Below are 20,093 nucleotides of genomic sequence, written 5' to 3'. Positions count from 1 at the left end.
GAAAATCAGGTTGTGGGACTAATTACATGAAGCCATGAATACAGCAAGATCCTGAGCAGCAAAACCAGGAGCCCCTTCGAAGGGCGCTTGCTCTACATGAATACGATTGTGTCAGAATTGAATGCTTCCATCTTATGTTTGACAGCTGCTTTAAAACTCTTCCTTTCCTTACTCCTTAAACCCCAGATTTTTTTGTTGTTATTTAAAAGTTGTTTACAGTGCTCATAGTCCAACACAAACAGCTCAAGGACAGCAAACAATTGTAGGAGGGAGAGTTGGGGATGGGAGAAATTAGCACACAGACCTACATCAGCTTCTGCTCTTTGGCTGCTTACCTAATCCTGTGGCCACAAGGGACTTGAACAATCCAGCAGTTCTGCTGCCAAGAACGTAGCATTACCTTGATCCCAGCACATGCGGCAAAGCTGGACAGTAATACCACAACTAGGACTGCCGCAGGTCTCGGACTTCCTTGCACAATGGAGCCTTGTGTAGAACAGGGAATATATGCCTATCGGAATCCTAGAATCTATGCATGCAACCTACAACTGCCTCCATGCCATAGACTAGCCCATTAACTTTTTATAGAGCATTCACGAAACACAACCCTCTTGTATTTTCTTTGTTCAGGTTCTGTTTCCTTCCGGAAGCCAGAATATCCACTTCTTAACACTACGGAATAACTGCACAATTTCCCCAGGTGTGCATGGCCTCCTAAGCTGCCATCCTGAATGATTAGATTTCTCTGCCCACTATGTTTTAGATTGTGTTTTACTTATTTCCTTCTCTATGGTCGACCTCTGCACTCTTTGAATCGATTCTAACCCTTCCCTTTCCAAATATCATTGTTTTTATTTCCTTTTTTTCTCGCCCACTTTACTTCGCAGTTAGGAGACGAGTGTGTGATGGTAGGAGCCCGTTTAACCCTCACCATACAACTCACCAAGGAAAATCACCTCCTAACATTTGGAGATGGTGAAAAGGGGGGTACTACATGTCTGGAAGCAGAGTTGCTATTCCGCTTCCAGCTTAAAGCAGAACAACAACTGAGCGCTGCTAAATCATCCACATCTGGAAGCACCCTACATGGCCAGAGACAGAGGCTGATTTCAGACTGTTGCTAAGTTATGGGGAGATTCAGTGGCATACCAGCAAATGCAGTTGCATAATTAAAGTGGATTTGGCGCTATTTCACAACAAGCATATTTCCAAAATAAATAAATAAATCATTTTTGTGGTGAGGAAAATGATAGAAAAATGAACTGCTTGACATGACATCGTAATTACTTGACATGACATCGTATAATTTCCTTGAAAACAAAACAGAATCAGTGGCTGGTAGCGAATGTCATATAACCACTCTGCAAACTTGTGCAGATCTGGATAAATGTTGAATAAACAGGTCACCCAGAAGCAACCTATCCAAGTTTTTAAATTTATATATATATATATATAAATCCACAGAAGTGGTGCCTCTAGAACACAACGTGCAATTTATGTACAGTGGTACCTCAGGTTAAGAACTTAATTTGTTCTGGAGGTCTGTTCTTAACCTGAAACTGTTCTTAACCTGAAGCACCACTTTAGCTAATGGGGCCTTCTGCTGCTGCCGCGCCACCGGAGCACAATTTCTGTTCTCATCCTGAAGCAAAGTTCTTAACCCGAGGTAGTATTTCTGGGTTAGTGGAGTCTGTAACCTGAAGCGTATGTAACCTGAAGCGTCTGTAACCCGAGATACCACTGTACTCTATTTCAGGGGTAACTAAACTTTTTAGCCTGAGGACCACATTTCAAGTTGTTCAACCATAGGGGGCTGCATTGCAACAGTGATCATAGCGAAAATGGTCACTGCATATGCTCTTGTTCTTGCAGGCTTGTACTGCACTCACAACACATACACATACACACCACACACACCACACAGTCTCTTTGATGCTGTGGCATATCAAGTGGTTGCATGATGCAGAAGGAAGAGAGAATCTGTTCCCCTTTGCTTTGCCCCACACCACTCACATTCTCCTGTTTTAGCACTAATAAAAGCTTCTGCATGTGTTACTCTGTAAGCAGCACTGCAACTACATACATCTTCTAATTTCCTAGACACTTGACGTCCTTCAGTAAGCCTGAAAACTATAGGGTTAAGGTAGCATATAACATATACTTGGTTCAAACAAATTAAGTAGCCATCACTTGGCCTCAGCCCATAATATGTGGCTAATGATACTGACCTACCTTACAGGACTGTTGCAAAGAGTACTGAAAATTATGCGAAGCTATAAAAATACTAAGTAATGTTATTACGGGTTGTCTGGGGAGGAAAGTGCTGACATTATGGGGCAGAAGTAAATATCTGCCACCCACACTGAGACCTAGTTGGCCAAGCTGTAGCATCCAGATTTGGCTCTGAACTTTCCAGCAGCCCAGGTGCTGGAACAGAGGAACTGAGATTCTAGTTCCAGTTTCATATATTTCCAGGCTGAAGTTAAGAATGATGCAGCTGGAGCACTTCACAGGCGACTATCTGGCTGCAGTGTGTGGAAGGATTTCTAAAACATGAGACAGCTGTGTACAGAAGCCCAGGGAATAATCCCAATGCAAAGCTGTCTCCTTTTCCAGCAATAGTAAAAAGAGAGAGGCTGTGTGGCGCAGTGGCTTGGACAAAAGAAACCCATGGAGGCCCAATGATTTATGGATAAATGGGATGGCCTTGGGCAGTCACTATCTCTGTGGTCTAAACTGCGTCACAGGACTGTTGTGAGGAAAGAAAGGAAATGGCTCCATAATGGGCTCCATTGAGCACTTTGGTAGGAAGGGCAAGACAGAAGTGAGACAAAGGGAGAGAGAGAGAACCAGGCACTGTGCTACTTGTAAAAAACCAAAACCAAAACCTTTACCAGCCTGGGCTGGTTTACCTTGCCTGGGCTAGTTCACTCTAGCAGAGATCCCTCCATGGGCCGGATCACGCACGTGCGTGAGCGCGTGCACCCACGATTTCTGGCGTCTGTGCAGGCACGATTTCCGGCACCACGGAAGTGAGTCCCTACACTGTGCTGGTTTAACGCAGCGCGCGGGGACTCGCCGAGGGGGCTGATCGGTTCGGGGGCAGTTCGTGGGCTGGTTAAATGACCCCCGTGGGCAGCTTCTGGCCCATGGGCCTTAGGTTGCTGACCCTTGCCTTAAACCAAGATAACATGGGTGAATGTTTCCTTGGTATTTTTCATGCTTAGATCTCTTCAAAGATTATATCACATCACTACTGTCCCTAGCTCAGAGCAGATACTCATTTAATAATTGCATAAGCAGCTCTACCCATTAATACTGTGATATGTGCAACTGCTTGTACAAGCAACATACAGCAGCAGCACATTCACTGTGCACCTGTAGGGCTGGCCCTACCATTAGGCAATGTGAGCCAATTGCCTTAGATGGCAGATATTGGGGAGCAGCAGGGCTAAATCCCCTCCCCTATCCTTTCTTCCATACCTCATTGGCCATTCCCCTCTGCTGGAATTGGCAGTACTTGGCCTTTGTGCCCCTAAACTTGGCTGCTGCCCTCAGGTGCACTGGAATGCTGGCCCATTATCAGAGGTGAAGTAAGATTCAACAGCCAGTCCATCCAGCTTCTGTACATGGAGTATACCAAAATGTTTGGGGCCACAGCCCTGTGCACCTGATTAATAGATTTGTACTTGTGCAGATACTGCACACCATCTTATAGATGCCACAAAGAACAATGGATAGCTGAGGCTAATTCTAGTTACCTGGTACCTTGTAGCTTGTATGATACACACCTGAAAGCACATTTATTGCACAATAATAATGCCCACAAGGAGGCATTATTACCATGTCATCAGCTTTTCATGTGAATCTCCTCTCTGCATACCAGAAGATCCCAGGATTCAGACAGTGTTAAACCTCCTGCTCCTCCTTTTCCCATCAAACCTGAAATCCACAAGCTTTTGAAAACTCATGCAAACCCAATAAAGTGGGATTTGAGAAACAACTTTTAAGCTTTTGTGAGCTGGAAACTTCGAAGCACATTCCTCTATGAACGATTAGAAAAATGCCCAGGGAATTTTATCAGAGATGCTGTGGCTCCTGTCTTGCCCATTTTCCCTCCCAAATACCAAACATTTCCTATTTCATGTGGACTAAGAAACACTCCACATACTGTTAAAGGAGTTACTCAGCAGATATGTGAGTGCTAATTGCTCCTCTGTTGTGGTGATGAAGTCTTGAGCCCGAGAATGAGTGAATAACCAAGGTCTTTCATTTCCCAAAGTCGGTGTGGTATATTGGTTTAGAGTATTGAACTAAGGCTGTGTACACACTATATGGTGGACGTACCTGACTGATTTCAGCTGGTAGCTGATTCCAGAGAGCTGGAGTTGCAACACTAAAAGCCCAGTTTCTAGTACTGGCTAAGTGCACCTCTGGAGTATATGGAATATAACAGAAGCAGGTTATCACTTTATTCTGCAATCAATAAATGATAAGTGTTCATATATGAACCAGCCTTAAGAAAACTGCAACCAATGAAGGGATTACTGGTAAGCATTAACAAGGGTGCAGTATGCAGCCATGCTGTATTATTCCTATTGTATACCGTATTTTTTGCTCTATAAGACTCACTTTTTCCCTCCTAAAAAGTAAGGGGAAATGTGTGTGCGTCTTATGGAGCGAATGCAGGCTGCGCAGCTATCCCAGAAGCCAGAACAGCAAGAGGGATTGCTGCTTTCACTGCGCAGCGATCCCTCTTGCTGTTCTGGCTTCTGAGATTCAGAATATTTTTTTTCTTGTTTTCCTCTTCCAAAAACTAGGTGCGTCTTGTGGTCTGGTGTGTCTTATAGAGCGAAAAATACGGTAATTACACCACTTTTGTTCCAAAAAAATGCAAAATTAGCATGGCTCCTTTGCAAAAGGGTCTCTTTGCCTTGTCTGTAGCTCTTTGAATGACACTAGCTCCCTTTACACGATTTTACTACATTTGGCCCTGTAGAGCACATTTGTCTATGAGACAGAGAACAACACTGTGTACTGCTGTAAGCATCATTAGCAGATATCCATCGTTAAGTATCATATTCTGAAGACACGAATAGCAGAGATAGAGTTTGTGTTTCGCAGATTAGGAGGAGATAGGAAATCTTTACCCTTCCAAACTGGGAACATTTGATCTGGTGTTTTCTGTACAGAATAAAGAACAGCTTGAGATGGGTGATGATGTGGAAAACTTGTAACTACGGTATTTTTTTTTAATGTGTTTTCCAACTCTCTCCCTGCACTGCCACTCTGGAGGAATGGGATCCGGCAATTCTTTGTGTTAATTTTATGTGTCCCTTAGGCTTAGTGGATCATTTAACAATTTCTGCCTTAAAACAATTTGAACAGAGAGAGAGAGAGAGAAAGAAAGAAAGAAAGAAAGAAAGAAAGAAAGAAAGAAACTCACACTGGTGCTGAATATTGGTTCACTGATTGCTTCTGAAATAACAGAAGTTTCAGAATCCAGCAAATCCCTCCCTTGCCATGGGCACAGCCAAGGAGGGGCAGCTGGCTCCCCCCCCCCCCATCAATAAAAATCCCATGTCCCTTGCTATCAAACAACATTTCTTGTTTATCAAATAACTCTAAGATTAGACTCTTCGATTAAAAAGACGCTTCCCTTTTGGTTTGCAACTTACTGGAAATGTCCTCTCCTCTGTTTCATATACCTAGCTGGCTAGATTACAACTGAACTCTGTACTCAGTCTTGGAGCATATTATACTTCCGATGCATAAAGTCACAATTTAAATCCATAGTGTCTCAATTTTAAAAGGATCTCAAGCAGCATGGCAAGGAATACAAGAGAGCTCCCAGTAGTCAGAGAAAAGGTGGAGCAAAAGGCAAAATGGAACAATGGTATGCCGTCATTCCATATAAGGCTGCTTTATGTATGAGAACAGAACCTATATGACAATGGACTAACAAAAGGTAGCGAAAAAGGTAGCTGAATAACTTTGATAGGCATTGTTTTATTTTAATTTTAGCCTTTGGTTTTATTGGTATTTTAAATGAATATGTTAGATTTTTTTATGTAAACCACTTGAGCTACTTTCTCAGCTAAGTGATATATAAAAAAGCAAATATTTTGCCCTCTACACTCCCATCTTCCACAGCCATAAGAACAGACCTGCTGGATCAGACCAAAGGTCCATCTTACTTCCAACTGTGTTAGTCCAGCCAGATTCCCCTGGAAAGCCCACAAGCAAGATTTGAAGACCACAACCCTCTCCCTGCTGCTGCTCCTCAGCACCTGGCGTTCAGAGATACACTACCTTTGATTTATTTACAAGGCTGCAAACAACCCTGGTAAGTTTCCTAACCCAGGGCTGCAACAGAAGTCTTCTAATTTAAGTTAGAAGAGAGGGGAATCTGAAGTCTGGGTTGTTCTGAGGGACAGTACTCGTTGGATCTAGTGCATCAGAATACAACACACTTTCTATCAGTCCTTTGCTGCTGGTAAAACCCCTACCTTATGCCATGTTTCTGTTGCTCACGTTACCTCTCCTCATCCCGCTCACCCAGATTATCCTTTTCTCTGGCTACGGAAGGTCCCATGCTTCTCCCACATTCATTTCCTGGCTGGCTTTCCAGTTCAAATCCCCTTGTCAATGCGGAGAAGGGCTGGATTTATGGAAAGCTCCATGGACTGACAGGGCACAAAACAGCCACTGCCACTAGAGCTTGCCCTGCCAAACAGTAACGGCAAGCAGAATTCCTCGCCACCAGCATCAGGGATTTTATGCAGGCCTTTCCAGATAAACCCAACTTATTTAGCTGATAATGTATAAACAGTTTATCGGCTTTTGCGCATTCTCTGTGCAACAGGATGGCTGTTGTTCTTGGAATCCTGTTTGGTCATAATATTTAGAAGAGGGCTCTGATAGCTGAGATAAGCTGCTCACCCGCAACAGATGGCTCTGGAGACGCACAGCTGAGCCAACATTCTGAAAGGAATGAATAAACTTGTAAGTAACGCAAGTTGTTTGTAAGTGGTTTGGGTGAAATGTCACATGGAAGACTGCACAGGCAGACTCTCCTCAAGGTGTTTGAATTTATAGAAGGAAAGAGTCAATGAAAAAAGAAGGTCCAGATTTGGTTTTAAGCTTCCTTAAACAAATCCACATCGCATCAGATGCCTGTGGCAGCCTATGGCAAGGTAGGCTTCAGGCCTCACAAGTAGCAAAAGTGACCTTGGCAGCAGCATTTCCTGTATGTAGCTTCTGCTAATCCCAAGAGAGGTGGACTGTTAAAGCTATTTCTCAAGCCTTCTTGAATTCAGCATTCCCTAGCAATGGGCAAGGTTAACCATTGTGCCAAGTAGGTTAGAAAGCAAGGTTTAAAAGAAAAGCAACAGATCAGTAAGTAGTTCATAAGAAGAGAGATTGTTCATAGTGCCCTTACATGCAAACAAGCTAGCAGAGAGCCAGTGAACTAATGAATGATATTCTTCTCTACCCTAACAAGGAAAAATTAGAGCAAGATGAAATAATACAACTGCATTTTAGGTATTTACTTATATTCTTAGATATAGATAGCATGCATTCCTAAACTCCTGACCACCAGCAGTGGGGCTTGATTAAATGGTACTGCCAGCACTACAGACACAGTCCCACTGCTGCCACCACCCAGGGCAGAAGGTGGTGTAGTGTAAAATAATGTCCCTTTGCTGCTCCTACAATGAAGACACCCTGACCAGAACTGTTGCCAACACATGACGGCAGCAGAGCCAGCTCAGCATTAGTTGATTTCCAGGCCCAAATCAGTATGCTGACATTAGTATTTAAAGCCCTAAATGGCTTGGGCCCCAAATATCTGAAAGGCTGCCTCTTTTCCCATGGACCCTCTCATGTTCAGCAGAGGGAGCCCTCTTGGTAGTTCCATCATCCTCATAAGCTCATGGGAGAGCTGCCTAGGAGAGAGCATTTGCTATGGCAATCCGGAAGCTGTGGAATTACCTCCCCACAAGATTGCATCAGATACATTCATTATGTACTTTTTGTCACATGCTGAAGACACCGTCACCATCATCATCCAGCAGATCCTGTGGTAGCCCAGCTCCCTCCACTAAAATGTCCCAGGAGGTATGTGGTTCCATTGGCTACAGCCAGTATGGATGCCTCCAGCAGTAGTTTCTGTCTGTGCGTTGGGATGCTCTTTGCTGGCACAGCTGGTGGAATTGAGCAGAACTGGGTAGAGGTGTTCCTTGCCAGCAGGGCTGGTGGAGTCAGACAGAGCTGGGGGTCTCTGGGAGGAAAGACTTCATCCATACCATCACTGGCATTTCAGATTTGGGGTTTGGATTGCGCTATCTTTGCGTTTCATATCAACTTCATAATATGAATTAGTATTTGGGTTTTACAAGTGAGGAACTATACTACACACTTTAAATGGTTTAATAATAATCATCTTTACACAGATTATCCACAAAAAGTAGTGAAGTAGGTGCTAGGGGTGTTTAGCAAAGACTCTCATGGCTTAGTCTTATGCATAGCTACTCAGAAGCAAGTTAAAATGTGATTAATGGGGCTTATGACTTGGTAACTATGCCTAGTATAGCAGGTGGCGCTGTGGTCTAAACTGCTAAGCCTTTTGGGCTTGCTGATCAGAAGATCGGCGGTTCAAATCCATGTGAGCTCCCGTTGCTCTGTCCCAACTTCTGCCAACCTAGTAGTTCAAAAGCACACCAGTGCACGTAGATATATAGGAACCACCACCGTGGGAAGGTAAACAACATTTCCGTGCACTCTGGCTTCCATCACAATATTCCGTTGCGCCAGAAGTGGTTTAGTCATGCTGGTCACATGACCCAGAAAGCTGTCTGTGGACAAACGCCGGCTCCCTCGGCCTGAAAGTGAGATGAGTACTGCACCCCATAGTCTCCTTTAATGGACTTAACAGTCCAGGGGTCTTTTACCTTTTTATCTTTATTATTGCAGCATCAGTACCTTGCCAAATTTTATTTCTTTTAGGGAAGCCATGGCAATTAGTGGCATAAAACTGATACAAGTTTGTAGTGTACACAGGGGCCTAAAAGTCAATTGCCATCTGATACACATGCAAAACTTAAAGTAAATCCTTTGCAGCAAACCCTGTGAGCTAAGCTTCAACCACAGACTCCGTTTCAGGTCATACAGGATATCTGCTGGACCATATCCAAGTGTACGGAACAAATACATATATGCCAATATCAACTTGCACATGTAAGAATTACTTCAGCCAGCTAGGCTTAGTTGTGCCCAGATCAGTTTGTTCCAAGCATGCTGGTGTTTTTCTCTTGGGCAGCGTGAGACCCTGATTTTCCTATGTAGTAACAAGAAGCTTCTTCTAGAGTAGAGGCACCTTCTAATCAACACAGTGCTGTCCTGGATTCAAAGACTCATCACATCTCTCTGTTCCACGCAACTTATGCTTTTGGCAACTGGTTAATTCTCGCTCCTGTGCCATTTTCTCTGCCCTTTACTCACATAAAACTTCAAGGGCATCTAGCAAGCAAAGACACACTACTGTCCTAATGCGGCAGCTTTGCTTGAGAGTTCTACGAGTGAGGTTGTTTTTCTATGCCTCCAGCTTCATAGCTTCATATCCAAACACATTTGGGCTGGGCCTCTTTACTGCATCTCCTAATTGTTTAGATTTATGAGGCATCTACTGTAACCTCTAAGACAGCATTTAAAATCCCTCGGCTCTTGTTCTGTTTAATTCATTCCTTTTTTCTTGGAGTTTATGGTTCCAACTCAGCGAGTATAACTGTGCAATTGCCAACATTCTGTTTCTTCTCCACAGTGCAAGGCAGGTCTACATCTCTGGAATTTATTCCTTTTTTTATTTCTTGCTGTCTGTGCTCACCTCCCTTCTTCATGATGTTTTCATCCAGGTGAAATGGGTTTGTCCCTTCCCAGACTTCACCCCCCACCTTCAGATTCTTATCCATTGTTTCCCACAGCTATCTAGGTAAAGTGGTGCTCGCTGAAAAGTGAATGAAAGTTAGGGTCTGGGCTGAGCAAGATTACGGGTTAACAGTGACTTTTTTGCATGGTACGAACTGCTTGTAGAACCAATGCCGCTGGGAGATATCACCATTCAAGTAGGCATCAGCACGAATTTGGGAAAATACTATAAATATAAAGTATCAATGGCATCTCTCACCCGACACTCTTAGCATAATAACAAGTAACAATAATGTGTCATGTTGGAGGGGATGTGGGAAGCGGGGTATATATGTTCACATGTGGTAGATATTTATCATGTTGGAAAGGTTTGTGGTACATGTCCCCAGAATAGTAGGCTCAATGACAACCCAAGCAGTACAACTGGATCCCAAGGTAGCATTGCTGTCAACTTTTGAAAACGAGGCTGCAGATCTGATGTATAAGAACTTACTGACTTATTTTATAGCAGCCACACTAGACACTGGAGCCTATTTAATATAAACTCATTGGATAAATGGCATCAACAGGTTTGGACCTTAGCCTTGGTGGAAAAGATTTTTATTTTATTTTTTAAAGAAAGTACTCAGAACTCAAAGCACCAATGACCTTGGTTCCACATGCCACTGTTTTCTTTCATTTGCTTTGAAACAAGGCAATGATTGTCAGTCACTGATAATGGGTGGACGGTTATGGAAGGATACTTTGGAGTGAAAAGTAGATGGAACAGAACGTTAATTAAAAAGTGGACTTAGTAACTTTGTGACAATGCTCCTGATTTGAGTTTGTTCCTGTTGTTTCTATTTTTTTCTGCTTATCAGTAAAAGCACTAAGAATCACCCCCCCCCCAAAAAAAAAGGAAAAGGAAAGAAAAAGAAAGAACCAATGCAGTCTACTGGAAAATGTGTGGAATTGAGATCTGGATTCAAATCCAAACTTTTCTTTAAATTCAGTGGGTGGGCTTGTAGAGGTCATCCAGGCAATAATCTCCCACAATGTCATTTTCTTTGTATTCCTTATTTTCTTCAGACGTAGACATTTTCAAGGGAATTTTAAAAGCGAAGGAATTTACAGAGTAACTAATCTTAAGAGAACTACTTACAAGTTTATAATGCATAGTTTGTTGTTCTTTAACCAATTCACATGATATTAACCTTCTTACAGTGGACCTGCCCATCATGTGATCCACCAAGTCCAAGCCTAATGCAGCCTGCCAAGCACTCAGTAATCGCTACCCTGCCCTGTTTCTGCAATTGAGGCCGGCAGAGAAATCGAAAAGTCCCTAATGGGTAGTTGGTGGGGCCCTTGGTTTCAGTCTGGAGCACCACATGTTGCCCAGCTGTGCCTCCCAGAATCCTAGCTTGCTTATAAGCTCTAAAGACTGAGCACATGCCAGGTAGAAAAAGTACTTTCTTTTAAATGTGCAGATTGATAATTTTGATTAGATGGATAACACCTCCCTTTATATCATTAGGAAGCTGCCTTCTACAGAGTCAGACCATTGGTTGCCTATCCAGCTCAGTTACTCCAGGATTTTAGACAGGAGCTTTTTCCAGCCCAACATACAGGTGGCAAGAAATAAAATTTAGGCTCTCTGTGTGCAAAGCATGTCCTCTACCACTGAGCTACAGCCCTTCCCAAAGCTAATAATTTCTATTCATATTACTTTTCTACAACAAAGATGCGGGGAACATGGGACAAAGTGAACCAATTTGCAATCTGTGACCAAAGACTCAGAGGAGACTGTCGCATACTGCCCCTTCTCCCTCCACCCAGCAAGTTATTCTTTTCACTTCTGTGGGGAGTGGTGACCCCAGTGCAGGCAGAAATAAAGGACATATTAATAAGCACATTGTTTTATTCTCTTTCTCTCTCTCTCCACACACACACACACACACACACACACACAGAGTGTCACCCACTAAAACAAATGGAGTAGAGCATGCAGGAGAACTAGACTGTGTAGATTAACAAAAGGACTCCATATCTTTTCAATCTGTCAACACTTAGAAGTAATTGCAGCCCTCTGATTATTTTGGCTAATCAGCCTTCTCTTCTTTTATATGCCTTTTAGTTCTATCGTATCATCTCAATGGTCAAGAGACCTGGACTGTTCACAGAAGCCAAGGTGTGAAGAATACCATTCATAAGGTGGCATTGTGATAAATTTACTGGCAATTTTCTATCTGGTTGTTTGGTGCTGACATTTTAGATAACTGCAGCACACTAAGCTGGTGTTTCCAGAGCACTTTGCACAGACACTTGTCCAGAGGCTTGGCAAAGTCCTGTTAACTGGGCAAGGGCATGGAATGGAAGTTGGTGTGTACATCTGGCCAGCGATACTTAGAAGGTGTCTCAGAAACAACCATTCTCCACGTCTCAGCCAAGGTGACACACAGTGCTGGTATTGTGTTTGGGAGGACAGGGAGAGAAAAAAATATATCAGGGCATTTGATAATTTTCACTATAAATGGTAAAGACTCCAAACTCCAGCTTTCTTGGGATGTTTTTAGTCAACTTCAACTTTTATTCGGCTGAGAAAACATTCTTTTATTTTGACATCACATGCATCCCCTTTTATCATAGGGATAAAAAGTATCATTTATCTAGACAGAATGCATCAAGTTGCAGAGTGACTCATCAAGTGAATCTATTCTATAAATTAAGCCAGAAAACAAGCGTGTCTCTCTCTCTCTCTCTCTCTCTCTCTGAGCCCTGGCAGTGTCTAAATGTCAGACCTAGGGTGCACAGTAATAAACAGTGATCTGCACTTCCTCAGTGTCAGGGCAGCTAACAGAGGAGGTGATGGAGGCAGCAACAGCACGGGTCTCTTCTGTAGGGTTGCCATGTCACACTCTGGAGATCATGTTAGCCTCTCTGACAGTGACTCAGAAGCAGAAGAGGGTATAGCCACAGCTTCCCCTGCCCAACTTCTCTCTTAACCTCTTTTCTTCCTCTCCTACCTGCTCTGGGTCAAAGCATGAATTCTATTTGGGGTGTGTGTGTGTGTGTGTGTGTGTGTGCACTGAAATACTTGGGGAAGGGTGGGTAGTGGAGGGAGACATGTTGCATCCTCTTTTTTAGGTGTGATCCTCAATAACATCTTTCAGGTCATGCAATACTCTGCTATACAAAAACCCAGGTTAACTAGTGTTGCCAGTTCTCTGCAACACTGCAGGAGGGAGAGGAGAACAGCAATTCCTAACTTTGCTCTGTATTCAGTTGGTGGAGCATGAGACTCTTAATCTCAGAGACAAGGGTTCGAGCCCCATGCTGGGCAAAAGATTCCTGCATTGCAAGGGGTTGGACTAGATGGCCCTTGTGGTCCCTTCCAACTCTAAAGTTCTAGGATTATATGATTAATGCCTCTTGTCAAGCTTCAAACTGGCCAAATGTGAGCTCTAAGTGTGGTCTTGTTAACCTTTTGTATTTCAAAAATCTTCTGTGCAGAACAGCGGCTGCGGACAATAAAGAGAACTTAGGGGTGAATATATCTCTGTCAGACTGCTATGAGATATTCCAGAGCAAGAGTTTGAGGAAATGTATTAGTAAGTAATTGCAGGATGTCCTCTGGGAGTACAGCCTTCAATGTAGCTCTGGTAATTTAGGATCACTTGAAAGCAGGGGATGGAGCTGAAGACGGCGGCACAGAGGGAGGAAAAGAGCAAACTTTGTGGAACTGGAGGGGGTGTTGTTGTGTGAGGTACATGGTAGACTTGGGCCAGTGCCGGATTTATATACAGTGGTACCTCGGGTTACATACGCTTCAGGTTACATACACTTCAGGTTACAGACTCTGCTAACCCAGAAATTATACCTCGGGTTAAGAACTTTGCTTCAGGATGAGAACAGAAATCGCGTGGTGGCAGCGCGGCAGCAGCGGGAGGACTCATTAGCTAAAGTGGAGCTTCAGGTTAAGAACAGTTTCAGGTTAAAAACGGACCTCCGGAACGAATTCAGTACGTAACCAGAGGTACCACTGTATAGGTTAAGTAGGCTGAAACCTAGGGCCTCTAAATCTAGGGGGCCTCGCCAGCCCACCCGCTCCCCAGCAGGCAGTCTCCCCTCTCCTAAAATTGCAAACTCAAGATTTCATGTGAGGGCAGGGCAACTCGGGCCTCTAAGTCTAGAGGGCCTCACCAGCCTGCCCTCTCCCCAGTGCCACAGTCTCCCCTCTCCCAAAATAGCAAACCCAAGACTTCATGCAAGGGCAGGGCAACTCAGGCCCAGCAACTATGAGTCTCAGGGCTAGGCAGTGGTGCCCAATTTGAAGCAGTAGGGCGCAACTTGAGCCCGCCCCCAGTTCACAGCCAAAGTCTGCAAAATCTTATAGATATAAATAAAATCCATCTAGATTGCCTTAAGGTCAGCCCTGATAAGACTGTGCAGGGGTTGGACTGACAAGCCCTGCACCTTCCAGGTCCCTAGTGTCACTATTCAGAGTACAGACTCAATGACTTATAATGGAAATAAGGGGGGGGGCACTTACTGGAAATCAGTTTTGTCAACTCTTTCCCCCAAACCCCGGAACAACGAGCCCAGCCACCTTTTATTCACAATCGAATAAGCACTACACTACAGCATGATCATAAACCTGTACGTTCAACTGCTGAAACATAACCCAATAAAGTGGATGCTCGGGTTGCAAACATGATCTGTGTGGGAGGCATGTTCGCAACCCGCAGCATCCACAACCCGCAGCACTGCATCTGCGCACACGCAGGTTGCAATTTGGTGCTTCTGCGCATGCCTGAGCACCGAAACCCAGAAGTAACCCGTTTCGGTACTTCCAGGTTTCGGTTGCATCTGTATCCTGAAAACACACAACTTGAAGTGTCTGTAACCCAAGGTATGATTGTATGTAGCAATGGAGATTTATGTTGCTGCTTTATGAATGAACACTGTGTTTTATGAATGGACTCTGTGTTTTGTGAATTGCCTAAGAGTCACCAGTAGGGAACTCTGGAATCTGACAGCTAACCAATTGAGTACAGTGGTGCCCTGCAAGACGAATGCCTCGCAAGACGGAAAACCCGCTAGACGAAAGGGTTTTCTGTTTTGGAGGTGCTTCGCAAAACGAATTTGCTATGGGCTTGCTTTGCAAGACGAAAATGTCTTGCGATTCCTGGTTTTTCCCCCCCTCCCTCCCCCTTTATCCCAAGCCCCTAAGCCGCTTAACAGCTGTTCGCTAAGCCGCTTAACAGCTGATCGCTAAGCCGCTTAACAGCTGATCTAAGTCGCTTATCAGCTGATCTAAGCCGCTAATAGCCTTTTAGCAGCTAATCCGCTAATCCCTTAAGCCTTTAATAGCCGCTAATAGCCTTTTAGCAGCTAATCCGCTAATCCCTTAAGCGTTTAATAGCCGCTAATAGCCTTTTAGCAGCTAATCCGCTAATCCCTTAAGCCTTTAATAGCCGCTAATAGCTGCTAAACCGCTAATAGCGCTAATCCGCTAATGGGCTTGCTTCGCAAGACGGAAAAAACCGCAAGACGAAGAGACTCGCGGAACGGATTCTTTTCGTCTTGCGAGGCACCACTGTACTACCAAACAGCGACCCCTATTGCTAAAAGCAGGTAACCAGCAGGGAATGCTTCAGCTCAGCCTTTGCACTGTTGACTGAACACCCCCTGCTGTGCAGATAATTGAGAAAGCTCATAAATTGTATCCCTTCTGGCATCCTGGCCAACTCTATTATGCTGGTATAAACCCTCATGCACCAGAGGCCCAGAATAGCGGCAAATAAAATCCGCTCATACATCAGTGACTGATAAGACTTGTCAACCAGTTCTTCCAAAGTCTTCCTAAATTATAAAGCTTCAAAATACAGGCCAAAAGAGAGCAGGTCTGGGAAGAGTGAGGCATACACCAGTGAAAGGGCCCTGTAGCTCCTGCCCTGTCATTTGATAGGGTGCCCACTTGTCCTCCTTCTTGACATGGAGACTCTATTGGAGTCTCCAGGTTCAGTACAAAGACCATAAGAAGGGAGAGCAGGGACCCTGAAGTTTCCAACAGCTTTTAATCAAGCAAGCAAGCACACACACAGGTCACCTTTATCACAGTCAGGGAGCCTATGTCCTGGCCAGGCCTGCACCCAATCTTGTTTTTGTACAATCTTGTTTGTCCTCAGTAACCAAAATTATATTATCAACATATACAAGCAGAAAAGTTGTTTTCCTTCATTTGCAATGAATCAAGCAAAACAAAGTGGCACTAATAAAGAAAAGTTCCAGGGTGGCAACAGAAAGCAAACTAAAAATGCTTTTGCAGTTCATCAAAACTATCCAGCAATATCAAGTTATAGGAAAACTGGTCTATTAACAGTAATCTTTCTAACTGGTTAATTGATTTGGCAACTTCCATGATGTCTGATGCTAACCCCCCCCCCCCCGAGTTAAATGATAACTAATCAGAGGCTGCTACAGTTGCAAATGGCAACAAAATATCTGTGAAAGGAAGAGGAGCAGATTTGCTCAAGTGTGTTGCAGGTAGAAATACTGTTTGTAATGAAGTGAGAGCAGTAGTTTACTTGCTCGAATTAACAGATAAGAAAGTTTTGAGAATTTAAATTCTAGATTAAAATTGATTACTTTTGATCTGGTGGGCAGACCAAAGAACTCATCAGGAGAGTTATGAGATTCAGGTGAGGGTCAGATGCCTTATCAATCCCAGCAGGTATATAACCCAGCCTGCCCAGGCCACAAAAAGTATACAAAGTTCAGTTATTGCAAGAGTTTTTCAGTTTTAATTTTATGCATTTTTAAAAATCACCATGGTATTTAACAATAATATTTTATTTCCTTTAGAGGACAAATTGTGAACTGCAGAATTTTAAATATCCATCATCATCCTTGGCTTCACTCAATTTTGTTTATAACACTCTTCCATTTCTTTCTAGTTGTGAGGGTGGGGGATGGGGAGGGGCCTCACACGTGGAGTAGCCTAGGGCCTCTTTTCATCTAAATTGAGCCCTGACTTGGGCCTAGCAGGCCTGGATTTGAATCCTGAATGAAATACAGATTTGATTAATTGCATTGAATAAGAAATGTATTTTTTGTTCTCACTAGCCTGTTTTAAGGACTAAAATAAAGGCATTGTAAGGACTTTTGCAGTTTCAAAAAATGCAATAATACAAATAGTTTCCAGAGTTGGCACAGAGCCAGCAGTCACTGACAAGATATTAAGGACTGTCATTGCCTCTGTAAAATTATTTAATGACTAGGAAACCACCCAAGCCCCACTAGTAGAGCATCATATGCTTCAAATCAGCAGGGCCTTTCCTATTTATGGCCGTTTCCTGTGTTCTCTATATTCAATAATCAGTCTGGTTGAGATGACGTGCTTCTCAGATCTAGTCCTGAAATGATTTATTAATACAATACAATACATGGACAAATGAGTTATCAGATCAGAGTAGGCATTATGAGACCTTGTCACATATATTTATTTATTATATAGATTCTTATGCTAGACTCCTGCACATGGTAAGTTAGCATGCCAGTGAAGGAAGCCAGGGCTGCCACTTAGGTATACCTGGGTCTGTGGCCAAATTTCCTCACACATGTCCCATGCAAGACCTATAGGATAAAATGCTGATCAATTAATACTCATCCTGGTCAAAACTAGCATGCATAGCACATGCTAGATGGGATGGTGAAAAACAACTAGAACTAAACTGCTCTCCACCTTCAAGTGCAATGACTGGCCAGGCCCAATGTATGAATCGAAACAAATAAACTGATCCACCCCGTTGAAAAAGTTCTTAACTCACAAGCAAAAAAACCTAACCCCATCCCTGCCTGTTGCCAAGTCCAAGGGACACATGACTTGTTTATGATGTACCTTTTCCAGATCAGCAATGGTGTGTGACATGCCAGGGCCACAGGAAGACGTAATTTTCTCTACGTGACTGAAAGAGCAATTGCAAATGGGTGAACAGAGCAGTAGATAAGCTGAAGCACTATCCTAAAGGAACACTGATGGTCACAGGTAATAGGAATGCCTGGATTGACCCTGATAACACACACTTGGAACCACAAATCCTAGGTATTGGAGCCCCCAGAGACTGAGGCAGACTGTACCAAACAGACTCCTCCGTTAGAGATAACTGCCTTACCCACAGATCCCACGGACAAGACTTTGCTCACCAAAGCCTTGGTGCACAGAGACACATACCCCCTGCACCCCACACTTCCCCAGCCTATGCTAGAAAATTCCTGTAAAGCTATTGGATTAAGATTCAAAGCTGAAGGCAGTGGGGGCAATGCTTTGATAGTGCCTGGTTGGGTCAACTGTGGAATGTTATGGGATTTTTCCATGGCTGTTTCTTCTCAAGCCTGCTTGCAACAGCAGAATGATGCAACTGTACAAACCAAAGCCCTCAGTTGCTCCAGGCGAGGACAGGTAGACCCAAAGGCAATTATTAAATTCCTGGCCGTAAATCATGCTGTAACATATCTGGTGTACATTCTGTTTGGCTGAATCTAGGCCCAACAGAAAACAGGAAGTTCATTGCATGGGTGGCCCTATGTGACAGAAGGACTCAGACTCCTTGTCTACTGCTGCTATCTACCCTGCAAATTTTGGATTTCAAAGTCAGGACTTGCCTACAGTACAGGTTTATTGTGGGTCATTGCTACGTGGAAGTTGCTTTAACATGCAGCTGGTCTGCAATATCAGCAAAAACAGACATCATGGAACTGTTGGCTACTGCCTGCATTATCACAGTTCAAATAATGCCGTTTTGAAAAGACAGAGGTTGACAGCTGCAAATTACTACAAAAACTGTGTGCTGACAGAAATCCAAGATGGCACCATTCTGACCTCATGCTCACCGTTAACTCTTCTTCTTCCTACCAATTTTGCACCCTGATTTGCCCTTCTTCCTGCTGATTTTTCCATTCCACTTCACTCTCAAGCTATTTTGGATGTTCATTTTTATAGCTCCTTGAGTAACGTCTCAGATCTTAATTTTGCATTTGAACAATTGTTCTCTTTCAGTAAAAAGAAATAAAATAAAAGGTGATGCAGAATTGTGTATTACCCCTTCAAAAATAATGGCTCAGAGGCAAATCCAATAGTACAACTCAGGCTAGCATACCCCTTGAGGTATAATAATAATAATTTATTTATACCACACCCATCTGGCTGGGTTTCCCAAGCCACTCCGGGCGGCTCCCAACAGAATATTAAAACCACAATAAAACAGCAAGCATTAAAAACTTCCCTAAAGAGGGCTGCCTTTAGATGTCTTCTAAAAGTCAGATAGTTCTTTATTTCCTTGACATCTGATGGGAGGGAATTCCATAGGGCAAGCACCACTACCGAGAAGGCCCTCTGCCTGGTTCCCTGGTATATGAACATTGCACAAGTTATAGGCTGATAGTGAAATTATCATTTTGCTAGATCATGCTGGCAGCATTCAAATGACCCTCCAAACTATGGTTTAACAAATCCAGTGTAAAATGGATTGTTATTAACATTTACTTTTGCCATAATGGGGATAGTTTAACAAAGCAGTTAAGCACGTGAGCCAGGAGGCTCCATAATTCATATGTCTGCTCAGCTATTAATTCATTAGTTGCATGGGCAACCCATGATAGCTCAGTCTTTAATCTGAAATAAGGGGATATAATTGTAATAACTTTCCCTTATAGCCTTGTTGTACAGATTACTGAGATAGTATATGTAAAGTGCTTTGAATTCTTGAAATGTGCTTTGTCAATGCTTAAATTATGGACCTGAGCACTTAGGACATGTCTGTGCAGGGATCCCCCTCCCTCCCTTTCAGTTTGACAATGCAAGAATTACACCAAACATACAGGAGAGGTCCCCCCCCCCCCAAAAAAAAATAATCATGATGAATTAGGAGTGTGGGCCAACAGTGAAGACATGCCCTTAATCTAATTCAAAGTTCCATAAAATATGCAACTCCCAGGTAATGAAGGCAAAGGGGCATTAGTTGGTGTTGCTTCCAACTGCCTCTTGGCACATTCCACAGTATGGGACAAATGATAAAAGGAGACTGTGGGCGGAGGAAGAAGCAGACCTTTTGGTTACCTTGCCCCTTTTTGTCAAAAGAAAGAGAAAGTCTACTATTAAGGTTGCCAACTTTTTTTTTTTCCTGTAC

General features: G+C 43.4%; 1 protein-coding gene across 4 annotated transcripts in view; it reads right to left on the bottom strand.

Moving 5' to 3' along the window:
- MYOCD (myocardin) overlaps positions 1–20,093 on the bottom strand; it is a 218,348-nt gene that overhangs the window by 177,446 nt on the left and 20,809 nt on the right. The window contains exon 3 of one of the 4 annotated variants that reach the window (XM_083428393.1): positions 336–486. The exons of the other annotated variants lie outside the window; for them this stretch is intronic. The gene's annotated coding sequence lies outside the window, so the exon portion shown is untranslated. The remainder of the gene's footprint in view (positions 1–335; positions 487–20,093) is intronic. 4 annotated transcript variants of the gene reach the window in all.

Source organism: Podarcis tiliguerta (genome assembly GCF_965153285.1).
Source record: "Podarcis tiliguerta genome assembly, chromosome: 2".
In the NCBI taxonomy this organism is placed as follows: Eukaryota; Metazoa; Chordata; class Lepidosauria; order Squamata; family Lacertidae; genus Podarcis; species Podarcis tiliguerta.
This window is presented reverse-complemented; position numbering and strand designations above follow the sequence as displayed.